Source organism: Eschrichtius robustus, chromosome 7 (genome assembly GCF_028021215.1).
Source record: "Eschrichtius robustus isolate mEscRob2 chromosome 7, mEscRob2.pri, whole genome shotgun sequence".
NCBI lineage: Eukaryota > Metazoa > Chordata > Mammalia > Artiodactyla > Eschrichtiidae > Eschrichtius > Eschrichtius robustus.
The window spans coordinates 50517077-50543861 of record NC_090830.1 but is presented as its reverse complement, the minus strand read 5'-3'; positions in this window follow the sequence as shown (position 1 = coordinate 50543861).

Here is a 26785-nt window from a genome sequence, read left to right as displayed (position 1 = left end):
TCCCAATACGTAATAGACAAGACCTACTCCTTGCTCAGGGAACTGGACTCAACACCCCCTATTCACCGCCCAAGAGTATATCTGACTAGTAAGAATCTTAAAACCTATGTATTGATATCTCTCTGTAAGTGAGTCAAGTGGGTGTAAAGCTGCATAAACACAGCAGTGAAAAGCAGCTAAACCCCATTATAAAACTCAATTAATTTTAAAAACCCGTGAAACAAAGACAGTGAAAGGGAGAGAAATTCTTACAAAATTCGTTCAGGCGCTGTGATGCCACCTGGATTGACCATATCTAGACCCGCAGCTGATTGAGACATAAGGGTGGACACTGTTTGGGCTGAGGGGTTTGGTGAGGTTCGGTGAGCAAACGCAGACGCTTTAAAGTAATACTGCGTGGTACCCATCCCATGGGTCCCAAATCTCCAGGTTCAAGGGCATCTGCCTACATCGAAAACATGCATGAGAAACCCAGAAGATGGTCCACCGAGTGATCGGGAAAGGTTTCTAAAACGCACCTCATTTCTCGTCTCCTTGTGCTCGGGTTCGCCATTCCAGCCGCTTTACTAGCAATCTCCCTCCTTGCAGAATCAGCACCTTTAACCTCCTGTTCCATACAGGTGGCAATTTGAACTGAGGGTGAACGGGAAGACGGGGAACCAATGAGAGACTAGCTCTAGGTGTTGGGACAGGCACAGGTCACTCTATTTTCCCATCAGGAAGAAGAATTAACCACAGGCTCAGTCTGCCGCCCGGAAGCAGAATAGGGCCTAAAGCAATCCTGCGCTTTTGCGGCCAGCTCCCAAGAGAGCGAGTTGAAAAATGGAGCTCAGGGGCACTGCAATTCACAAACCTGCAGACTTATAAATGATAACTCTCGTCTACAAATATATTGAGGGAAGGCAACAAAGAGGATTTGAAAGCAAGGCAGAATTGCAGGAAACAGATTTCAGGAGGCAGATTCGAATCGCCTTTAAAGCACAGGAAAAGCGGCAAAACCTCGACAATGATGCCCTTGGCCAAAAAGGGCGTATGCGTTTTTTCCTGAATATATTCAGGAAAAAACGCATACGCCCTTTTTGGCCAACCAAGCAACCTGGAAAGGCAAATCAGCGCTACAAAGAAGTCTCGCTTCCCATCGGTCAAAAGGGCCATGCTGAATAAAGTGTCAAAACCAGAAATGCAGGACAGGCCACGGAGAAACGGGAGCCTTGCTACGCTGATGGGCGGGATGTAAATTGCCAACAGCCACTCTGGAGAAGTGTACGGTGTGTCCTGAAACATTTACAAAACTCAGCTTAGAGAGCATAGGGCACTTCCACTCATGGGCGTATAAATTGGGAAAACTAAAAATCAGCAAGACACAAGCACCCCAAAGTTTAGGGCTGCTCTGTTGACAAGAACCTCCACTTCGTTACACCTTAAATATCCCAGGAAAGAGAAAAATGGATAAAGAAGTTGTGGTCCTTATGTACAATGGAATATCACTCAGCCATGAAATCAACGTCATAAGGCTAGTAGCAGCATGATGAGTGGATTTAGGTACGACGATTCTAAGTGTAATAAGTCACACAGAAAAAGACACTTATCATAAGATATCACCTATAGAGGGAATGTAAAAACCGCTGCCCTTGAACTGAATTACAAAACAGAACAGAGTCACACGGTTAGAAAACACACTATGGCTGCCTAACGGGAAAGGTGAGGTGGGGTGATGCATAAAACAAGGGTTTCAAATTAGCTCAGATACCGTTCCATAAACCCAATACGTAATAGACAAGACCTACTCCTTGCTCAGGGAACTGGACTCAACACCCCCTATTCACCGCCCAAGAGTATATCTGACTAGTAAGAATCTTAAAACCTATGTATTGATATCTCTCTGTAAGTGAGTCAAGTGGGTGTAAAGCTGCATAAACACAGCAGTGAAAAGCAGCTAAACCCCATTATAAAACTCAATTAATTTTAAAAACCCGTGAAACAAAGACAGTGAAAGGGAGAGAAATTCTTACAAAATTCGTTCAGGCGCTGTGATGCCACCTGGATTGACCATATCTAGACCCGCAGCTGATTGAGACATAAGGGTGGACACTCTTGGGGCTGAGGGGTTTGGTGAGGTTTGGTGAGCAAACGCAGACGCTTTAAAGTAATACTGCGTGGTACCCATCCCATGGGTCCCAAATCTCCAGGTTCAAGGGCATCTGCCTACATCGAAAACATGCATGAGAAACCCAGAAGATGGTCCACCGAGTGATCGGGAAAGGTTTCTAAAACGCACCTCATTTCTCGTCTCCTTGTGCTCGGGTTCGCCATTCCAGCCGCTTTACTAGCAATCTCCCTCCTTGCAGAATCAGCACCTTTAACCTCCTGTTCCATAGAGGTGGCAATTTGAACTGAGGATGAACGGGAAGACGGGGAACCAATGAGAGACTAGCTCTAGGTGTTGGGACAGGCACAGGTCACTCTATTTTCCCATCAGGAAGAAGAATTAATCACAGGCTCAGTCTGCCGCCCGGAAGCAGAATAGGGCCTAAAGCAATCCTGCGCTTTTGCGGCCAGCTCCCAAGAGAGCGAGTTGAAAAATGGAGCTCAGGGGCACTGCAATTTACAATCCTGCAGACTTATAAATGATAACTCTCGTCTACAAATATATTGAGGGAAGGCAACAAAGAGGATTTGAAAGCAAGGCAGAATTGCAGGAAACAGATTTCAGGAGGCAGATTCGAATCGCCTTTAAAGCACAGGTAAAGCGGCAAAACCTCGACAATGATGCCCTTGGCCAAAAAGGGCGTATGCGTTTTTTCCTGAATATATTCAGGAAAAAACGCATACGCCCTTTTTGGCCAACCAAGCAACCTGGAAAGGCAAATCATCGCTACAAAGAAGTCTCGCTTCCCATTGGTCAAAAGGGCCATGCTGAATAAAGTGTCAAAACCAGAAATGCAGGACAGGCCACGGAGAAACGGGAGCCTTGCTACGCTGATGGGCGGGATGTAAATTGCCAACAGCCACCCTGGAGAAGTGTACGGTGTGTCCTGAAACATTTACAAAACTCAGCTTAGAGAGCATAGGGCACTTCCACTCATGGGCGTATAAATTGGGAAAACTAAAAATCAGCAAGACACAAGCACCCCAAAGTTTAGGGCTGCTCTGTTGACAAGAACCTCCACTTCGTTGCACCTTAAATATCCCAGGAAAGAGAAAAATGGATAAAGAAGTTGTGGTCCTTATGTACAATGGAATATCACTCAGCCATGAAATCAACGTCATAAGGCTAGTAGCAGCATGATGAGTGGATTTAGGTACGACGATTCTAAGTCAAATAAGTCACACAGAAAAAGACACTTATCATAAGATATCACCGATAGAGGGAATGTAAAAACCGCTGCCCTTGAACTGAATTACAAAACAGAACAGAGTCACACGGTTAGAAAACACACTATGGCTGCCTAACGGGAAAGGTGAGGTGGGGTGATGCATAAAACAAGGGTTTCAAATTAGCTCAGATACCGTTCCATAAACCCAATACGTAATAGACAAGACCTACTCCTTGCCCAGGGAACTGGACTCACCACCCCCTATTCACCGCCCAAGAGTATATCTGACTAGTAAGAATCTTAAAACCTATGTATTGATATCTCTCTGTAAGTGAGTCAAGTGGGTGTAAAGCTGCATAAACACAGCAGTGAAAAGCAGCTAAACCCCATTATAAAACTCAATTAATTTTAAAAACCCGTGAAACAAAGACAGTGAAAGGGAGAGAAATTCTTACAAAATTCGTTCAGGCGCTGTGATGCCACCTGGATTGACCATATCTAGACCCGCAGCTGATTGAGACATAAGGGTGGACACTCTTGGGGCTGAGGGGTTTGGTGAGGTTTGGTGAGCAAACGCAGACGCTTTAAAGTAATACTGCGTGGTACCCATCCCATGGGTCCCAAATCTCCAGGTTCAAGGGCATCTGCCTACATCGAAAACATGCATGAGAAACCCAGAAGATGGTCCACCGAGTGATCGGGAAAGGTTTCTAAAACGCACCTCATTTCTCGTCTCCTTGTGCTCGGGTTCGCCATTCCAGCCGCTTTACTAGCAATCTCCCTCCTTGCAGAATCAGCACCTTTAACCTCCTGTTCCATAGAGGTGGCAATTTGAACTGAGGATGAACGGGAAGACGGGGAACCAATGAGAGACTAGCTCTAGGTGTTGGGACAGGCACAGGTCACTCTATTTTCCCATCAGGAAGAAGAATTAATCACAGGCTCAGTCTGCCGCCCGGAAGCAGAATAGGGCCTAAAGCAATCCTGCGCTTTTGCGGCCAGCTCCCAAGAGAGCGAGTTGAAAAATGGAGCTCAGGGGCACTGCAATTTACAATCCTGCAGACTTATAAATGATAACTCTCGTCTACAAATATATTGAGGGAAGGCAACAAAGAGGATTTGAAAGCAAGGCAGAATTGCAGGAAACAGATTTCAGGAGGCAGATTCGAATCGCCTTTAAAGCACAGGTAAAGCGGCAAAACCTCGACAATGATGCCCTTGGCCAAAAAGGGCGTATGCGTTTTTTCCTGAATATATTCAGGAAAAAACGCATACGCCCTTTTTGGCCAACCAAGCAACCTGGAAAGGCAAATCATCGCTACAAAGAAGTCTCGCTTCCCATTGGTCAAAAGGGCCATGCTGAATAAAGTGTCAAAACCAGAAATGCAGGACAGGCCACGGAGAAACGGGAGCCTTGCTACGCTGATGGGCGGGATGTAAATTGCCAACAGCCACCCTGGAGAAGTGTACGGTGTGTCCTGAAACATTTACAAAACTCAGCTTAGAGAGCATAGGGCACTTCCACTCATGGGCGTATAAATTGGGAAAACTAAAAATCAGCAAGACACAAGCACCCCAAAGTTTAGGGCTGCTCTGTTGACAAGAACCTCCACTTCGTTGCACCTTAAATATCCCAGGAAAGAGAAAAATGGATAAAGAAGTTGTGGTCCTTATGTACAATGGAATATCACTCAGCCATGAAATCAACGTCATAAGGCTAGTAGCAGCATGATGAGTGGATTTAGGTACGACGATTCTAAGTCAAATAAGTCACACAGAAAAAGACACTTATCATAAGATATCACCGATAGAGGGAATGTAAAAACCGCTGCCCTTGAACTGAATTACAAAACAGAACAGAGTCACACGGTTAGAAAACACACTATGGCTGCCTAACGGGAAAGGTGAGGTGGGGTGATGCATAAAACAAGGGTTTCAAATTAGCTCAGATACCGTTCCATAAACCCAATACGTAATAGACAAGACCTACTCCTTGCCCAGGGAACTGGACTCACCACCCCCTATTCACCGCCCAAGAGTATATCTGACTAGTAAGAATCTTAAAACCTATGTATTGATATCTCTCTGTAAGTGAGTCAAGTGGGTGTAAAGCTGCATAAACACAGCAGTGAAAAGCAGCTAAACCCCATTATAAAACTCAATTAATTTTAAAAACCCGTGAAACAAAGACAGTGAAAGGGAGAGAAATTCTTACAAAATTCGTTCAGGCGCTGTGATGCCACCTGGATTGACCATATCTAGACCCGCAGCTGATTGAGACATAAGGGTGGACACTCTTGGGGCTGAGGGGTTTGGTGAGGTTCGGTGAGCAAACGCAGACGCTTTAAAGTAATACTGCGTGGTACCCATCCCATGGGTCCCAAATCTCCAGGTTCAAGGGCATCTGCCTACATCGAAAACATGCATGAGAAACCCAGAAGATGGTCCATTGAGTGATCGGGAAAGGTTTCTAAAACGCACCTCATTTCTCATCTCCTTGTGCTCGGGTTCGCCATTCCAGCCGCTTTACTAGCAATCTCCCTCCTTGGAGAATCAGCACCTTTAACCTCCTGTTCCATACAGGTTGCAATTTGTCCTGAGGGTGAACGGGAAGAGGGGGAACCAATGAGAGACTAGCTCTAGGTGTTGGGACAGGCACAGGTCACTCTATTTTCCCATCAGGAAGAAGAATTAAGCACAGGCTCAGTCTGCCGCCCGGAAGCAGAATAGGGCCTAAAGCAATCCTGCGCTTTTGCGGCCAGCTCCCAAGAGAGCGAGTTGAAAAATGGAGCTCAGGGGCACTGCAATTCACAAACCTGCAGACTTATAAATGATAACTCTCGTCTACAAATATATTGAGGGAAGGCAACAAAGAGGATTTGAAAGCAAGGCAGAATTGCAGGAAACAGATTTCAGGAGGCAGATTCGAATCGCCTTTAAAGCACAGGAAAAGCGGCAAAACCTCGACAATGATGCCCTTGGCCAAAAAGGGCGTATGCGTTTTTTCCTGAATATATTCAGGAAAAAACGCATACGCCCTTTTTGGCCAACCAAGCAACCTGGAAAGGCAAATCAGCGCTACAAAGAAGTCTCGCTTCCCATCGGTCAAAAGGGCCATGCTGAATAAAGTGTCAAAACCAGAAATGCAGGACAGGCCACGGAGAAACGGGAGCCTTGCTACGCTGATGGGCGGGATGTAAATTGCCAACAGCCACTCTGGAGAAGTGTACGGTGTGTCCTGAAACATTTACAAAACTCAGCTTAGAGAGCATAGGGCACTTCCACTCATGGGCGTATAAATTAGGAAAACTAAAAATCAGCAAGACACAAGCACCCCAAAGTTTAGGGCTGCTCTGTTGACAAGAACCTCCACTTCGTTACACCTTAAATATCCCAGGAAAGAGAAAAATGGATAAAGAAGTTGTGGTCCTTATGTACAATGGAATATCACTCAGCCATGAAATCAACGTCATAAGGCTAGTAGCAACATGATGAGTGGATTTAGGTACGACGATTCTAAGTGTAATAAGTCACACAGAAAAAGACACTTATCATAAGATATCACCTATAGAGGGAATGTAAAAACCGCTGCCCTTGAACTGAATTACAAAACAGAACAGAGTCACACGGTTAGAAAACACACTATGGCTGCCTAACGGGAAAGGTGAGGTGGGGTGATGCATAAAACAAGGGTTTCAAATTAGCTCAGATACCGTTCCATAAACCCAATACGTAATAGACAAGACCTACTCTTTGCTCAGGGAACTGGACTCAACACCCCCTATTCACCGCCCAAGAGTATATCTGACTAGTAAGAATCTTAAAACCTATGTATTGATATCTCTCTGTAAGTGAGTCAAGTGGGTGTAAAGCTGCATAAACACAGCAGTGAAAAGCAGCTAAACCCCATTATAAAACTCAATTAATTTTAAAAACCCGTGAAACAAAGACAGTGAAAGGGAGAGAAATTCTTACAAAATTCGTTCAGGCGCTGTGATGCCACCTGGATTGACCATATCTAGACCCGCAGCTGATTGAGACATAAGGGTGGACACTGTTTGGGCTGAGGGGTTTGGTGAGGTTCGGTGAGCAAACGCAGACGCTTTAAAGTAATACTGCGTGGTACCCATCCCATGGGTCCCAAATCTCCAGGTTCAAGGGCATCTTCCTACATCGAAAACATGCATGAGAAACCCAGAAGATGGTCCACCGAGTGATCGGGAAAGGTTTCTAAAACGCACCTCATTTCTCGTCTCCTTGTGCTCGGGTTCGCCATTCCAGCCGCTTTACTAGCAATCTCCCTCCTTGCAGAATCAGCACCTTTAACCTCCTGTTCCATACAGGTGGCAATTTGAACTGAGGGTGAACGGGAAGACGGGGAACCAATGAGAGACTAGCTCTAGGTGTTGGGACAGGCACAGGTCACTCTATTTTCCCATCAGGAAGAAGAATTAAGCACAGGCTCAGTCTGCCGCCCGGAAGCAGAATAGGGCCTAAAGCAATCCTGCGCTTTTGCGGCCAGCTCCCAAGAGAACGAGTTGAAAAATGGAGCTCAGGGGCACTGCAATTCACAAACCTGCAGACTTATAAATGATAACTCTCGTCTACAAATATATTGAGGGAAGGCAACAAAGAGGATTTGAAAGCAAGGCAGAATTGCAGGAAACAGATTTCAGGAGGCAGATTCGAATCGCCTTTAAAGCACAGGAAAAGCGGCAAAACCTCGACAATGATGCCCTTGGCCAAAAAGGGCGTATGCGTTTTTTCCTGAATATATTCAGGAAAAAACGCATACGCCCTTTTTGGCCAACCAAGCAACCTGGAAAGGCAAATCAGCGCTACAAAGAAGTCTCGCTTCCCATCGGTCAAAAGGGCCATGCTGAATAAAGTGTCAAAACCAGAAATGCAGGACAGGCCACGGAGAAACGGGAGCCTTGCTACGCTGATGGGCGGGATGTAAATTGCCAACAGCCACTCTGGAGAAGTGTACGGTGTGTCCTGAAACATTTACAAAACTTAGCTTAGAGAGCATAGGGCACTTCCACTCATGGGCGTATAAATTAGGAAAACTAAAAATCAGCAAGACACAAGCACCCCAAAGTTTAGGGCTGCTCTGTTGACAAGAACCTCCACTTCGTTACACCTTAAATATCCCAGGAAAGAGAAAAATGGATAAAGAAGTTGTGGTCCTTATGTACAATGGAATATCACTCAGCCATGAAATCAACGTCATAAGGCTAGTAGCAACATGATGAGTGGATTTAGGTACGACGATTCTAAGTGTAATAAGTCACACAGAAAAAGACACTTATCATAAGATATCACCTATAGAGGGAATGTAAAAACCGCTGCCCTTGAACTGAATTACAAAACAGAACAGAGTCACACGGTTAGAAAACACACTATGGCTGCCTAACGGGAAAGGTGAGGTGGGGTGATGCATAAAACAAGGGTTTCAAATTAGCTCAGATACCGTTCCATAAACCCAATACGTAATAGACAAGACCTACTCCTTGCTCAGGGAACTGGACTCAACACCCCCTATTCACCGCCCAAGAGTATATCTGACTAGTAAGAATCTTAAAACCTATGTATTGATATCTCTCTGTAAGTGAGTCAAGTGGGTGTAAAGCTGCATAAACACAGCAGTGAAAAGCAGCTAAACCCCATTATAAAACTCAATTAATTTTAAAAACCCGTGAAACAAAGACAGTGAAAGGGAGAGAAATTCTTACAAAATTCGTTCAGGCGCTGTGATGCCACCTGGATTGACCATATCTAGACCCGCAGCTGATTGAGACATAAGGGTGGACACTGTTTGGGCTGAGGGGTTTGGTGAGGTTCGGTGAGCAAACGCAGACGCTTTAAAGTAATACTGCGTGGTACCCATCCCATGGGTCCCAAATCTCCAGGTTCAAGGGCATCTTCCTACATCGAAAACATGCATGAGAAACCCAGAAGATGGTCCACCGAGTGATCGGGAAAGGTTTCTAAAACGCACCTCATTTCTCGTCTCCTTGTGCTCGGGTTCGCCATTCCAGCCGCTTTACTAGCAATCTCCCTCCTTGCAGAATCAGCACCTTTAACCTCCTGTTCCATACAGGTGGCAATTTGAACTGAGGGTGAACGGGAAGACGGGGAACCAATGAGAGACTAGCTCTAGGTGTTGGGACAGGCACAGGTCACTCTATTTTCCCATCAGGAAGAAGAATTAACCACAGGCTCAGTCTGCCGCCCGGAAGCAGAATAGGGCCTAAAGCAATCCTGCGCTTTTGCGGCCAGCTCCCAAGAGAGCGAGTTGAAAAATGGAGCTCAGGGGCACTGCAATTCACAAACCTGCAGACTTATAAATGATAACTCTCGTCTACAAATATATTGAGGGAAGGCAACAAAGAGGATTTGAAAGCAAGGCAGAATTGCAGGAAACAGATTTCAGGAGGCAGATTCGAATCGCCTTTAAAGCACAGGAAAAGCGGCAAAACCTCGACAATGATGCCCTTGGCCAAAAAGGGCGTATGCGTTTTTTCCTGAATATATTCAGGAAAAAACGCATACGCCCTTTTTGGCCAACCAAGCAACCTGGAAAGGCAAATCAGCGCTACAAAGAAGTCTCGCTTCCCATCGGTCAAAAGGGCCATGCTGAATAAAGTGTCAAAACCAGAAATGCAGGACAGGCCACGGAGAAACGGGAGCCTTGCTACGCTGATGGGCGGGATGTAAATTGCCAACAGCCACTCTGGAGAAGTGTACGGTGTGTCCTGAAACATTTACAAAACTCAGCTTAGAGAGCATAGGGCACTTCCACTCATGGGCGTATAAATTGGGAAAACTAAAAATCAGCAAGACACAAGCACCCCAAAGTTTAGGGCTGCTCTGTTGACAAGAACCTCCACTTCGTTACACCTTAAATATCCCAGGAAAGAGAAAAATGGATAAAGAAGTTGTGGTCCTTATGTACAATGGAATATCACTCAGCCATGAAATCAACGTCATAAGGCTAGTAGCAGCATGATGAGTGGATTTAGGTACGACGATTCTAAGTGTAATAAGTCACACAGAAAAAGACACTTATCATAAGATATCACCTATAGAGGGAATGTAAAAACCGCTGCCCTTGAACTGAATTACAAAACAGAACAGAGTCACACGGTTAGAAAACACACTATGGCTGCCTAACGGGAAAGGTGAGGTGGGGTGATGCATAAAACAAGGGTTTCAAATTAGCTCAGATACCGTTCCATAAACCCAATACGTAATAGACAAGACCTACTCCTTGCTCAGGGAACTGGACTCAACACCCCCTATTCACCGCCCAAGAGTATATCTGACTAGTAAGAATCTTAAAACCTATGTATTGATATCTCTCTGTAAGTGAGTCAAGTGGGTGTAAAGCTGCATAAACACAGCAGTGAAAAGCAGCTAAACCCCATTATAAAACTCAATTAATTTTAAAAACCCGTGAAACAAAGACAGTGAAAGGGAGAGAAATTCTTACAAAATTCGTTCAGGCGCTGTGATGCCACCTGGATTGACCATATCTAGACCCGCAGCTGATTGAGACATAAGGGTGGACACTCTTGGGGCTGAGGGGTTTGGTGAGGTTCGGTGAGCAAACGCAGACGCTTTAAAGTAATACTGCGTGGTACCCATCCCATGGGTCCCAAATCTCCAGGTTCAAGGGCATCTGCCTACATCGAAAACATGCATGAGAAAACCAGAAGATGGTCCACCGAGTGATCGGGAAAGGTTTCTAAAACGCACCTCATTTCTCGTCTCCTTGTGCTCGGGTTCGCCATTCCAGCCGCTTTACTAGCAATCTCCCTCCTTGCAGAATCAGCACCTTTAACCTCCTGTTCCATACAGGTGGCAATTTGAACTGAGGATGAACGGGAAGACGGGGAACCAATGAGAGACTAGCTCTAGGTGTTGGGACAGGCACAGGTCACTCTATTTTCCCATCAGGAAGAAGAATTAACCACAGGCTCAGTCTGCCGCCCGGAAGCAGAATAGGGCCTAAAGCAATCCTGCGCTTTTGCGGCCAGCTCCCAAGAGAGCGAGTTGAAAAATGGAGCTCAGGGGCACTGCAATTTACAATCCTGCAGACTTATAAATGATAACTCTCGTCTACAAATATATTGAGGGAAGGCAACAAAGAGGATTTGAAAGCAAGGCAGAATTGCAGGAAACAGATTTCAGGAGGCAGATTCGAATCGCCTTTAAAGCACAGGTAAAGCGGCAAAACCTCGACAATGATGCCCTTGGCCAAAAAGGGCGTATGCGTTTTTTCCTGAATATATTCAGGAAAAAACGCATACGCCCTTTTTGGCCAACCAAGCAACCTGGAAAGGCAAATCAGCGCTACAAAGAAGTCTCGCTTCCATTGGTCAAAAGGGCCATGCTGAATAAAGTGTCAAAACCAGAAATGCAGGACAGGCCACGGAGAAACGGGAGCCTTGCTACGCTGATGGGCGGGATGTAAATTGCCAACAGCCACCCTGGAGAAGTGTACGGTGTGTCCTGAAACATTTACAAAACTCAGCTTAGAGAGCATAGGGCACTTCCACTCATGGGCGTATAAATTGGGAAAACTAAAAATCAGCAAGACACAAGCACCCCAAAGTTTAGGGCTGCTCTGTTGACAAGAACCTCCACTTCGTTGCACCTTAAATATCCCAGGAAAGAGAAAAATGGATAAAGAAGTTGTGGTCCTTATGTACAATGGAATATCACTCAGCCATGAAATCAACGTCATAAGGCTAGTAGCAGCATGATGAGTGGATTTAGGTACGACGATTCTAAGTCAAATAAGTCACACAGAAAAAGACACTTATCATAAGATATCACCGATAGAGGGAATGTAAAAACCGCTGCCCTTGAACTGAATTACAAAACAGAACAGAGTCACACGGTTAGAAAACACACTATGGCTGCCTAACGGGAAAGGTGAGGTGGGGTGATGCATAAAACAAGGGTTTCAAATTAGCTCAGATACCGTTCCATAAACCCAATACGTAATAGACAAGACCTACTCCTTGCCCAGGGAACTGGACTCACCACCCCCTATTCACCGCCCAAGAGTATATCTGACTAGTAAGAATCTTAAAACCTATGTATTGATATCTCTCTGTAAGTGAGTCAAGTGGGTGTAAAGCTGCATAAACACAGCAGTGAAAAGCAGCTAAACCCCATTATAAAACTCAATTAATTTTAAAAGCCCGTGAAACAAAGACAGTGAAAGGGAGAGAAATTCTTACAAAATTCGTTCAGGCGCTGTGATGCCACCTGGATTGACCATATCTAGACCCGCAGCTGATTGAGACATAAGGGTGGACACTCTTGGGGCTGAGGGGTTTGGTGAGGTTCGGTGAGCAAACGCAGACGCTTTAAAGTAATACTGCGTGGTACCCATCCCATGGGTCCCAAATCTCCAGGTTCAAGGGCATCTGCCTACATCGAAAACATGCATGAGAAACCCAGAAGATGGTCCATTGAGTGATCGGGAAAGGTTTCTAAAACGCACCTCATTTCTCATCTCCTTGTGCTCGGGTTCGCCATTCCAGCCGCTTTACTAGCAATCTCCCTCCTTGGAGAATCAGCACCTTTAACCTCCTGTTCCATACAGGTTGCAATTTGTCCTGAGGGTGAACGGGAAGAGGGGGAACCAATGAGAGACTAGCTCTAGGTGTTGGGACAGGCACAGGTCACTCTATTTTCCCATCAGGAAGAAGAATTAAGCACAGGCTCAGTCTGCCGCCCGGAAGCAGAATAGGGCCTAAAGCAATCCTGCGCTTTTGCGGCCAGCTCCCAAGAGAGCGAGTTGAAAAATGGAGCTCAGGGGCACTGCAATTCACAAACCTGCAGACTTATAAATGATAACTCTCGTCTACAAATATATTGAGGGAAGGCAACAAAGAGGATTTGAAAGCAAGGCAGAATTGCAGGAAACAGATTTCAGGAGGCAGATTCGAATCGCCTTTAAAGCACAGGAAAAGCGGCAAAACCTCGACAATGATGCCCTTGGCCAAAAAGGGCGTATGCGTTTTTTCCTGAATATATTCAGGAAAAAACGCATACGCCCTTTTTGGCCAACCAAGCAACCTGGAAAGGCAAATCAGCGCTACAAAGAAGTCTCGCTTCCCATCGGTCAAAAGGGCCATGCTGAATAAAGTGTCAAAACCAGAAATGCAGGACAGGCCACGGAGAAACGGGAGCCTTGCTACGCTGATGGGCGGGATGTAAATTGCCAACAGCCACTCTGGAGAAGTGTACGGTGTGTCCTGAAACATTTACAAAACTCAGCTTAGAGAGCATAGGGCACTTCCACTCATGGGCGTATAAATTAGGAAAACTAAAAATCAGCAAGACACAAGCACCCCAAAGTTTAGGGCTGCTCTGTTGACAAGAACCTCCACTTCGTTACACCTTAAATATCCCAGGAAAGAGAAAAATGGATAAAGAAGTTGTGGTCCTTATGTACAATGGAATATCACTCAGCCATGAAATCAACGTCATAAGGCTAGTAGCAACATGATGAGTGGATTTAGGTACGACGATTCTAAGTGTAATAAGTCACACAGAAAAAGACACTTATCATAAGATATCACCTATAGAGGGAATGTAAAAACCGCTGCCCTTGAACTGAATTACAAAACAGAACAGAGTCACACGGTTAGAAAACACACTATGGCTGCCTAACGGGAAAGGTGAGGTGGGGTGATGCATAAAACAAGGGTTTCAAATTAGCTCAGATACCGTTCCATAAACCCAATACGTAATAGACAAGACCTACTCCTTGCTCAGGGAACTGGACTCAACACCCCCTATTCACCGCCCAAGAGTATATCTGACTAGTAAGAATCTTAAAACCTATGTATTGATATCTCTCTGTAAGTGAGTCAAGTGGGTGTAAAGCTGCATAAACACAGCAGTGAAAAGCAGCTAAACCCCATTATAAAACTCAATTAATTTTAAAAACCCGTGAAACAAAGACAGTGAAAGGGAGAGAAATTCTTACAAAATTCGTTCAGGCGCTGTGATGCCACCTGGATTGACCATATCTAGACCCGCAGCTGATTGAGACATAAGGGTGGACACTGTTTGGGCTGAGGGGTTTGGTGAGGTTCGGTGAGCAAACGCAGACGCTTTAAAGTAATACTGCGTGGTACCCATCCCATGGGTCCCAAATCTCCAGGTTCAAGGGCATCTTCCTACATCGAAAACATGCATGAGAAACCCAGAAGATGGTCCACCGAGTGATCGGGAAAGGTTTCTAAAACGCACCTCATTTCTCGTCTCCTTGTGCTCGGGTTCGCCATTCCAGCCGCTTTACTAGCAATCTCCCTCCTTGCAGAATCAGCACCTTTAACCTCCTGTTCCATACAGGTGGCAATTTGAACTGAGGGTGAACGGGAAGACGGGGAACCAATGAGAGACTAGCTCTAGGTGTTGGGACAGGCACAGGTCACTCTATTTTCCCATCAGGAAGAAGAATTAACCACAGGCTCAGTCTGCCGCCCGGAAGCAGAATAGGGCCTAAAGCAATCCTGCGCTTTTGCGGCCAGCTCCCAAGAGAGCGAGTTGAAAAATGGAGCTCAGGGGCACTGCAATTCACAAACCTGCAGACTTATAAATGATAACTCTCGTCTACAAATATATTGAGGGAAGGCAACAAAGAGGATTTGAAAGCAAGGCAGAATTGCAGGAAACAGATTTCAGGAGGCAGATTCGAATCGCCTTTAAAGCACAGGAAAAGCGGCAAAACCTCGACAATGATGCCCTTGGCCAAAAAGGGCGTATGCGTTTTTTCCTGAATAGATTCAGGAAAAAACGCATACGCCCTTTTTGGCCAACCAAGCAACCTGGAAAGGCAAATCAGCGCTACAAAGAAGTCTCGCTGCCCATCGGTCAAAAGGGCCATGCTGAATAAAGTGTCAAAACCAGAAATGCAGGACAGGCCACGGAGAAACGGGAGCCTTGCTACGCTGATGGGCGGGATGTAAATTGCCAACAGCCACTCTGGAGAAGTGTACGGTGTGTCCTGAAACATTTACAAAACTCAGCTTAGAGAGCATAGGGCACTTCCACTCATGGGCGTATAAATTGGGAAAACTAAAAATCAGCAAGACACAAGCACCCCAAAGTTTAGGGCTGCTCTGTTGACAAGAACCTCCACTTCGTTACACCTTAAATATCCCAGGAAAGAGAAAAATGGATAAAGAAGTTGTGGTCCTTATGTACAATGGAATATCACTCAGCCATGAAATCAACGTCATAAGGCTAGTAGCAGCATGATGAGTGGATTTAGGTACGACGATTCTAAGTGTAATAAGTCACACAGAAAAAGACACTTATCATAAGATATCACCTATAGAGGGAATGTAAAAACCGCTGCCCTTGAACTGAATTACAAAACAGAACAGAGTCACACGGTTAGAAAACACACTATGGCTGCCTAACGGGAAAGGTGAGGTGGGGTGATGCATAAAACAAGGGTTTCAAATTAGCTCAGATACCGTTCCATAAACCCAATACGTAATAGACAAGACCTACTCCTTGCTCAGGGAACTGGACTCAACACCCCCTATTCACCGCCCAAGAGTATATCTGACTAGTAAGAATCTTAAAACCTATGTATTGATATCTCTCTGTAAGTGAGTCAAGTGGGTGTAAAGCTGCATAAACACAGCAGTGAAAAGCAGCTAAACCCCATTATAAAACTCAATTAATTTTAAAAACCCGTGAAACAAAGACAGTGAAAGGGAGAGAAATTCTTACAAAATTCGTTCAGGCGCTGTGATGCCACCTGGATTGACCATATCTAGACCCGCAGCTGATTGAGACATAAGGGTGGACACTGTTTGGGCTGAGGGGTTTGGTGAGGTTCGGTGAGCAAACGCAGACGCTTTAAAGTAATACTGCGTGGTACCCATCCCATGGGTCCCAAATCTCCAGGTTCAAGGGCATCTTCCTACATCGAAAACATGCATGAGAAACCCAGAAGATGGTCCACCGAGTGATAGGGAAAGGTTTCTAAAACGCACCTCATTTCTCGTCTCCTTGTGCTCGGGTTCGCCATTCCAGCCGCTTTACTAGCAATCTCCCTCCTTGCAGAATCAGCACCTTTAACCTCCTGTTCCATACAGGTGGCAATTTGAACTGAGGGTGAACGGGAAGACGGGGAACCAATGAGAGACTAGCTCTAGGTGTTGGGACAGGCACAGGTCACTCTATTTTCCCATCAGGAAGAAGAATTAACCACAGGCTCAGTCTGCCGCCCGGAAGCAGAATAGGGCCTAAAGCAATCCTGCGCTTTTGCGGCCAGCTCCCAAGAGAGCGAGTTGAAAAATGGAGCTCAGGGGCACTGCAATTCACAAACCTGCAGACTTATAAATGATAACTCTCGTCTACAAATATATTGAGGGAAGGCAACAAAGAGGATTTGAAAGCAAGGCAGAATTGCAGGAAACAGATTTCAGGAGGCAGATTCGAATCGCCTTTAAAGCACAGGAAAAGCGGCAAAACCTCGACAATGATGCCCTTGGCCAAAAAGGGCGTATGCGTTTTTTCCTGAATATATTCAGGAAAAAACGCATACGCCCTTTTTGGCCAACCAAGCAACCTGGAAAGGCAAATCAGCGCTACAAAGAAGTCTCGCTGCCCATCGGTCAAAAGGGCCATGCTGAATAAAGTGTCAAAACCAGAAATGCAGGACAGGCCACGGAGAAACGGGAGCCTTGCTACGCTGATGGGCGGGATGTAAATTGCCAACAGCCACTCTGGAGAAGTGTACGGTGTGTCCTGAAACATTTACAAAACTCAGCTTAGAGAGCATAGGGCACTTCCACTCATGGGCGTATAAATTGGGAAAACTAAAAATCAGCAAGACACAAGCACCCCAAAGTTTAGGGCTGCTCTGTTGACAAGAACCTCCACTTCGTTACACCTTAAATATCCCAGGAAAGAGAAAAATGGATAAAGAAGTTGTGGTCCTTATGTACAATGGAATATCACTCAGCCATGAAATCAACGTCATAAGGCTAGTAGCAGCATGATGAGTGGATTTAGGTACGACGATTCTAAGTGTAATAAGTCACACAGAAAAAGACACTTATCATAAGATATCACCTATAGAGGGAATGTAAAAACCGCTGCCCTTGAACTGAATTACAAAACAGAACAGAGTCACACGGTTAGAAAACACACTATGGCTGCCTAACGGGAAAGGTGAGGTGGGGTGATGCATAAAACAAGGGTTTCAAATTAGCTCAGATACCGTTCCATAAACCCAATACGTAATAGACAAGACCTACTCCTTGCTCAGGGAACTGGACTCAACACCCCCTATTCACCGCCCAAGAGTATATCTGACTAGTAAGAATCTTAAAACCTATGTATTGATATCTCTCTGTAAGTGAGTCAAGTGGGTGTAAAGCTGCATAAACACAGCAGTGAAAAGCAGCTAAACCCCATTATAAAACTCAATTAATTTTAAAAACCCGTGAAACAAAGACAGTGAAAGGGAGAGAAATTCTTACAAAATTCGTTCAGGCGCTGTGATGCCACCTGGATTGACCATATCTAGACCCGCAGCTGATTGAGACATAAGGGTGGACACTCTTGGGGCTGAGGGGTTTGGTGAGGTTCGGTGAGCAAACGCAGACGCTTTAAAGTAATACTGCGTGGTACCCATCCCATGGGTCCCAAATCTCCAGGTTCAAGGGCATCTGCCTACATCGAAAACATGCATGAGAAACCCAGAAGATGGTCCACCGAGTGATCGGGAAAGGTTTCTAAAACGCACCTCATTTCTCGTCTCCTTGTGCTCGGGTTCGCCATTCCAGCCGCTTTACTAGCAATCTCCCTCCTTGGAGAATCAGCACCTTTAACCTCCTGTTCCATACAGGTGGCAATTTGAACTGAGGATGAACGGGAAGACGGGGAACCAATGAGAGACTAGCTCTAGGTGTTGGGACAGGCACAGGTCACTCTATTTTCCCATCAGGAAGAAGACTTAACCACAGGCTCAGTCTGCCACCCGGAAGCAGAATAGGGCCTAAAGCAATCCTGCGCTTTTGCGGCCAGCTCCCAAGAGAGCGAGTTGAAAAATGGAGCTCAGGGGCACTGCAATTTACAATCCTGCAGACTTATAAATGATAACTCTCGTCTACAAATATATTGAGGGAAGGCAACAAAGAGGATTTGAAAGCAAGGCAGAATTGCAGGAAACAGATTTCAGGAGGCAGATTCGAATCGCCTTTAAAGCACAGGAAAAGCGGCAAAACCTCGACAATGATGCCCTTGGCCAAAAAGGGCGTATGCGTTTTTTCCTGAATATATTCAGGAAAAAACGCATACGCCCTTTTTGGCCAACCAAGCAACCTGGAAAGGCAAATCATCGCTACAAAGAAGTCTCGCTTCCCATCGGTCAAAAGGGCCATGCTGAATAAAGTGTCAAAACCAGAAATGCAGGACAGGCCACGGAGAAACGGGAGCCTTGCTACGCTGATGGGCGGGATGTAAATTGCCAACAGCCACTCTGGAGAAGTGTACGGTGTGTCCTGAAACATTTACAAAACTCAGCTTAGAGAGCATAGGGCACTTCCACTCATGGGCGTATAAATTGGGAAAACTAAAAATCAGCAAGACACAAGCACCCCAAAGTTTAGGGCTGCTCTGTTGACAAGAACCTCCACTTCGTTGCACCTTAAATATCCCAGGAAAGAGAAAAATGGATAAAGAAGTTGTGGTCCTTATGTACAATGGAATATCACTCAGCCATGAAATCAACGTCATAAGGCTAGTAGCAGCATGATGAGTGGATTTAGGTACGACGATTCTAAGTCAAATAAGTCACACAGAAAAAGACACTTATCATAAGATATCACCGATAGAGGGAATGTAAAAACCGCTGCCCTTGAACTGAATTACAAAACAGAACAGAGTCACACGGTTAGAAAACACACTATGGCTGCCTAACGGGAAAGGTGAGGTGGGGTGATGCATAAAATAAGGGTTTCAAATTAGCTCAGATACCGTTCCATAAACCCAATACGTAATAGACAAGACCTACTCCTTGCTCAGGGAACTGGACTCACCACCCCCTATTCACCGCCCAAGAGTATATCTGACTAGTAAGAATCTTAAAACCTATGTATTGATATCTCTCTGTAAGTGAGTCAAGTGGGTGTAAAGCTGCATAAACACAGCAGTGAAAAGCAGCTAAACCCCATTATAAAACTCAATTAATTTTAAAAACCCGTGAAACAAAGACAGTGAAAGGGAGAGAAATTCTTACAAAATACGTTCAGGCGCTGTGATGCCACCTGGATTGACCATATCTAGACCCGCAGCTGATTGAGACATAAGGGTGGACACTCTTGGGGCTGAGGGGTTTGGTGAGGTTCGGTGAGCAAACGCAGACGCTTTAAAGTAATACTGCGTGGTACCCATCCCATGGGTCCCAAATCTCCTGGTTCAAGGGCATCTTCCTACATCGAAAACATGCATGAGAAACCCAGAAGATGGTCCACCGAGTGATCGGGAAAGGTTTCTAAAACGCACCTCATTTCTCGTCTCCTTGTGCTCGGGTTCGCCATTCCAGCCGCTTTACTAGCAATCTCCCTCCTTGGAGAATCAGCACCTTTAACCTCCTGTTCCATACAGGTGGCAATTTGAACTGAGGGTGAACGGGAAGACGGGGAACCAATGAGAGACTAGCTCTAGGTGTTGGGACAGGCACAGGTCACTCTATTTTCCCATCAGGAAGAAGAATTAAGCACAGGCTCAGTCTGCCGCCCGGAAGCAGAATAGGGCCTAAAGCAATCCTGCGCTTTTGCGGCCAGCTCCCAAGAGAGCGAGTTGAAAAATGGAGCTCAGGGGCACTGCAATTCACAAACCTGCAGACTTATAAATGATAACTCTCGTCTACAAATATATTGAGGGAAGGCAACAAAGAGGATTTGAAAGCAAGGCAGAATTGCAGGAAACAGATTTCAGGAGGCAGATTCGAATCGCCTTTAAAGCACAGGAAAAGCGGCAAAACCTCGACAATGATGCCCTTGGCCAAAAAGGGCGTATGCGTTTTTTCCTGAATATATTCAGGAAAAAACGCATACGCCCTTTTTGGCCAACCAAGCAACCTGGAAAGGCAAATCAGCGCTACAAAGAAGTCTCGCTTCCCATCGGTCAAAAGGGCCATGCTGAATAAAGTGTCAAAACCAGAAATGCAGGACAGGCCACGGAGAAACGGGAGCCTTGCTACGCTGATGGGCGGGATGTAAATTGCCAACAGCCACTCTGGAGAAGTGTACGGTGTGTCCTGAAACATTTACAAAACTCAGCTTAGAGAGCATAGGGCACTTCCACTCATGGGCGTATAAATTAGGAAAACTAAAAATCAGCAAGACACAAGCACCCCAAAGTTTAGGGCTGCTCTGTTGACAAGAACCTCCACTTCGTTACACCTTAAATATCCCAGGAAAGAGAAAAATGGATAAAGAAGTTGTGGTCCTTATGTACAATGGAATATCACTCAGCCATGAAATCAACGTCATAAGGCTAGTAGCAACATGATGAGTGGATTTAGGTACGACGATTCTAAGTGTAATAAGTCACACAGAAAAAGACACTTATCATAAGATATCACCTATAGAGGGAATGTAAAAACCGCTGCCCTTGAACTGAATTACAAAACAGAACAGAGTCACACGGTTAGAAAACACACTATGGCTGCCTAACGGGAAAGGTGAGGTGGGGTGATGCATAAAACAAGGGTTTCAAATTAGCTCAGATACCGTTCCATAAACCCAATACGTAATAGACAAGACCTACTCCTTGCTCAGGGAACTGGACTCAACACCCCCTATTCACCGCCCAAGAGTATATCTGACTAGTAAGAATCTTAAAACCTATGTATTGATATCTCTCTGTAAGTGAGTCAAGTGGGTGTAAAGCTGCATAAACACAGCAGTGAAAAGCAGCTAAACCCCATTATAAAACTCAATTAATTTTAAAAACGCGTGAAACAAAGACAGTGAAAGGGAGAGAAATTCTTACAAAATTCGTTCAGGCGCTGTGATGCCACCTGGATTGACCATATCTAGACCCGCAGCAGATTGAGACATAAGGGTGGACACTCTTGGTGCTGAGGGGTTTGGTGAGGTTCGGTGAGCAAACGCAGACGCTTTAAAGTAATACTGCGTGGTACCCATCCCATGGGTCCCAAATCTCCAGGTTCAAGGGCATCTGCCTACATCGAAAACATGCATGAGAAACCCAGAAGATGGTCCACCGAGTGATCGGGAAAGGTTTCTAAAACGCACCTCATTTCTCGTCTCCTTGTGCTCGGGTTCGCCATTCCAGCCGCTTTACTAGCAATCTCCCTCCTTGCAGAATCAGCACCTTTAACCTCCTGTTCCATACAGGTGGCAATTTGAACTGAGGATGAACGGGAAGACGGGGAACCAATGAGAGACTAGCTCTAGGTGTTGGGACAGGCACAGGTCACTCTATTTTCCCATCAGGAAGAAGAATTAACCACAGGCTCAGTCTGCCGCCCGGAAGCAGAATAGGGCCTAAAGCAATCCTGCGCTTTTGCGGCCAGCTCCCAAGAGAGCGAGTTGAAAAATGGAGCTCAGGGGCACTGCAATTTACAATCCTGCAGACTTATAAATGATAACTCTCGTCTACAAATATATTGAGGGAAGGCAACAAAGAGGATTTGAAAGCAAGGCAGAATTGCAGGAAACAGATTTCAGGAGGCAGATTCGAATCGCCTTTAAAGCACAGGAAAAGCGGCAAAACCTCGACAATGATGCCCTTGGCCAAAAAGGGCGTATGCGTTTTTTCCTGAATATATTCAGGAAAAAACGCATACGCCCTTTTTGGCCAACCAAGCAACCTGGAAAGGCAAATCAGCGCTACAAAGAAGTCTCGCTTCCCATCGGTCAAAAGGGCCATGCTGAATAAAGTGTCAAAACCAGAAATGCAGGACAGGCCACGGAGAAACGGGAGCCTTGCTACGCTGATGGGCGGGATGTAAATTGCCAACAGCCACTCTGGAGAAGTGTACGGTGTGTCCTGAAACATTTACAAAACTCAGCTTAGAGAGCATAGGGCACTTCCACTCATGGGCGTATAAATTGGGAAAACTAAAAATCAGCAAGACACAAGCACCCCAAAGTTTAGGGCTGCTCTGTTGACAAGAACCTCCACTTCGTTGCACCTTAAATATCCCAGGAAAGAGAAAAATGGATAAAGAAGTTGTGGTCCTTATGTACAATGGAATATCACTCAGCCATGAAATCAACGTCATAAGGCTAGTAGCAGCATGATGAGTGGATTTAGGTACGACGATTCTAAGTCAAATAAGTCACACAGAAAAAGACACTTATCATAAGATATCACCGATAGAGGGAATGTAAAAACCGCTGCCCTTGAACTGAATTACAAAACAGAACAGAGTCACACGGTTAGAAAACACACTATGGCTGCCTAACGGGAAAGGTGAGGTGGGGTGATGCATAAAACAAGGGTTTCAAATTAGCTCAGATACCGTTCCATAAACCCAATACGTAATAGACAAGACCTACTCCTTGCTCAGGGAACTGGACTCACCACCCCCTATTCACCGCCCAAGAGTATATCTGACTAGTAAGAATCTTAAAACCTATGTATTGATATCTCTCTGTAAGTGAGTCAAGTGGGTGTAAAGCTGCATAAACACAGCAGTGAAAAGCAGCTAAACCCCATTATAAAACTCAATTAATTTTAAAAACCCGTGAAACAAAGACAGTGAAAGGGAGAGAAATTCTTACAAAATACGTTCAGGCGCTGTGATGCCACCTGGATTGACCATATCTAGACCCGCAGCTGATTGAGACATAAGGGTGGACACTCTTGGGGCTGAGGGGTTTGGTGAGGTTCGGTGAGCAAACGCAGACGCTTTAAAGTAATACTGCGTGGTACCCATCCCATGGGTCCCAAATCTCCTGGTTCAAGGGCATCTTCCTACATCGAAAACATGCATGAGAAACCCAGAAGATGGTCCACCGAGTGATCGGGAAAGGTTTCTAAAACGCACCTCATTTCTCGTCTCCTTGTGCTCGGGTTCGCCATTCCAGCCGCTTTACTAGCAATCTCCCTCCTTGGAGAATCAGCACCTTTAACCTCCTGTTCCATACAGGTGGCAATTTGAACTGAGGGTGAACGGGAAGACGGGGAACCAATGAGAGACTAGCTCTAGGTGTTGGGACAGGCACAGGTCACTCTATTTTCCCATCAGGAAGAAGAATTAAGCACAGGCTCAGTCTGCCGCCCGGAAGCAGAATAGGGCCTAAAGCAATCCTGCGCTTTTGCGGCCAGCTCCCAAGAGAGCGAGTTGAAAAATGGAGCTCAGGGGCACTGCAATTCACAAACCTGCAGACTTATAAATGATAACTCTCGTCTACAAATATATTGAGGGAAGGCAACAAAGAGGATTTGAAAGCAAGGCAGAATTGCAGGAAACAGATTTCAGGAGGCAGATTCGAATCGCCTTTAAAGCACAGGAAAAGCGGCAAAACCTCGACAATGATGCCCTTGGCCAAAAAGGGCGTATGCGTTTTTTCCTGAATATATTCAGGAAAAAACGCATACGCCCTTTTTGGCCAACCAAGCAACCTGGAAAGGCAAATCAGCGCTACAAAGAAGTCTCGCTTCCCATCGGTCAAAAGGGCCATGCTGAATAAAGTGTCAAAACCAGAAATGCAGGACAGGCCACGGAGAAACGGGAGCCTTGCTACGCTGATGGGCGGGATGTAAATTGCCAACAGCCACTCTGGAGAAGTGTACGGTGTGTCCTGAAACATTTACAAAACTCAGCTTAGAGAGCATAGGGCACTTCCACTCATGGGCGTATAAATTAGGAAAACTAAAAATCAGCAAGACACAAGCACCCCAAAGTTTAGGGCTGCTCTGTTGACAAGAACCTCCACTTCGTTACACCTTAAATATCCCAGGAAAGAGAAAAATGGATAAAGAAGTTGTGGTCCTTATGTACAATGGAATATCACTCAGCCATGAAATCAACGTCATAAGGCTAGTAGCAACATGATGAGTGGATTTAGGTACGACGATTCTAAGTGTAATAAGTCACACAGAAAAAGACACTTATCATAAGATATCACCTATAGAGGGAATGTAAAAACCGCTGCCCTTGAACTGAATTACAAAACAGAACAGAGTCACACGGTTAGAAAACACACTATGGCTGCCTAACGGGAAAGGTGAGGTGGGGTGATGCATAAAACAAGGGTTTCAAATTAGCTCAGATACCGTTCCATAAACCCAATACGTAATAGACAAGACCTACTCCTTGCTCAGGGAACTGGACTCAACACCCCCTATTCACCGCCCAAGAGTATATCTGACTAGTAAGAATCTTAAAACCTATGTATTGATATCTCTCTGTAAGTGAGTCAAGTGGGTGTAAAGCTGCATAAACACAGCAGTGAAAAGCAGCTAAACCCCATTATAAAACTCAATTAATTTTAAAAACGCGTGAAACAAAGACAGTGAAAGGGAGAGAAATTCTTACAAAATTCGTTCAGGCGCTGTGATGCCACCTGGATTGACCATATCTAGACCCGCAGCAGATTGAGACATAAGGGTGGACACTCTTGGTGCTGAGGGGTTTGGTGAGGTTCGGTGAGCAAACGCAGACGCTTTAAAGTAATACTGCGTGGTACCCATCCCATGGGTCCCAAATCTCCAGGTTCAAGGGCATCTGCCTACATCGAAAACATGCATGAGAAACCCAGAAGATGGTCCACCGAGTGATCGGGAAAGGTTTCTAAAACGCACCTCATTTCTCGTCTCCTTGTGCTCGGGTTCGCCATTCCAGCCGCTTTACTAGCAATCTCCCTCCTTGCAGAATCAGCACCTTTAACCTCCTGTTCCATACAGGTGGCAATTTGAACTGAGGATGAACGGGAAGACGGGGAACCAATGAGAGACTAGCTCTAGGTGTTGGGACAGGCACAGGTCACTCTATTTTCCCATCAGGAAGAAGAATTAACCACAGGCTCAGTCTGCCGCCCGGAAGCAGAATAGGGCCTAAAGCAATCCTGCGCTTTTGCGGCCAGCTCCCAAGAGAGCGAGTTGAAAAATGGAGCTCAGGGGCACTGCAATTTACAATCCTGCAGACTTATAAATGATAACTCTCGTCTACAAATATATTGAGGGAAGGCAACAAAGAGGATTTGAAAGCAAGGCAGAATTGCAGGAAACAGATTTCAGGAGGCAGATTCGAATCGCCTTTAAAGCACAGGAAAAGCGGCAAAACCTCGACAATGATGCCCTTGGCCAAAAAGGGCGTATGCGTTTTTTCCTGAATATATTCAGGAAAAAACGCATACGCCCTTTTTGGCCAACCAAGCAACCTGGAAAGGCAAATCAGCGCTACAAAGAAGTCTCGCTTCCCATCGGTCAAAAGGGCCATGCTGAATAAAGTGTCAAAACCAGAAATGCAGGACAGGCCACGGAGAAACGGGAGCCTTGCTACGCTGATGGGCGGGATGTAAATTGCCAACAGCCACTCTGGAGAAGTGTACGGTGTGTCCTGAAACATTTACAAAACTCAGCTTAGAGAGCATAGGGCACTTCCACTCATGGGCGTATAAATTGGGAAAACTAAAAATCAGCAAGACACAAGCACCCCAAAGTTTAGGGCTGCTCTGTTGACAAGAACCTCCACTTCGTTGCACCTTAAATATCCCAGGAAAGAGAAAAATGGATAAAGAAGTTGTGGTCCTTATGTACAATGGAATATCACTCAGCCATGAAATCAACGTCATAAGGCTAGTAGCAGCATGATGAGTGGATTTAGGTACGACGATTCTAAGTCAAATAAGTCACACAGAAAAAGACACTTATCATAAGATATCACCGATAGAGGGAATGTAAAAACCGCTGCCCTTGAACTGAATTACAAAACAGAACAGAGTCACACGGTTAGAAAACACACTATGGCTGCCTAACGGGAAAGGTGAGGTGGGGTGATGCATAAAACAAGGGTTTCAAATTAGCTCAGATACCGTTCCATAAACCCAATACGTAATAGACAAGACCTACTCCTTGCTCAGGGAACTGGACTCACCACCCCCTATTCACCGCCCAAGAGTATATCTGACTAGTAAGAATCTTAAAACCTATGTATTGATATCTCTCTGTAAGTGAGTCAACTGGGTGTAAAGCTGCATAAACACAGCAGTGAAAAGCAGCTAAACCCCATTATAAAACTCAATTAATTTTAAAAACCCGTGAAACAAAGACAGTGAAAGGGAGAGAAATTCTTACAAAATTCGTTCAGGCGCTGTGATGCCACCTGGATTGACCATATCTAGACCCGCAGCTGATTGAGACATAAGGGTGGACACTCTTGGGGCTGAGGGATTTGGTGAGGTTCGGTGAGCAAACGCAGACGCTTTAAA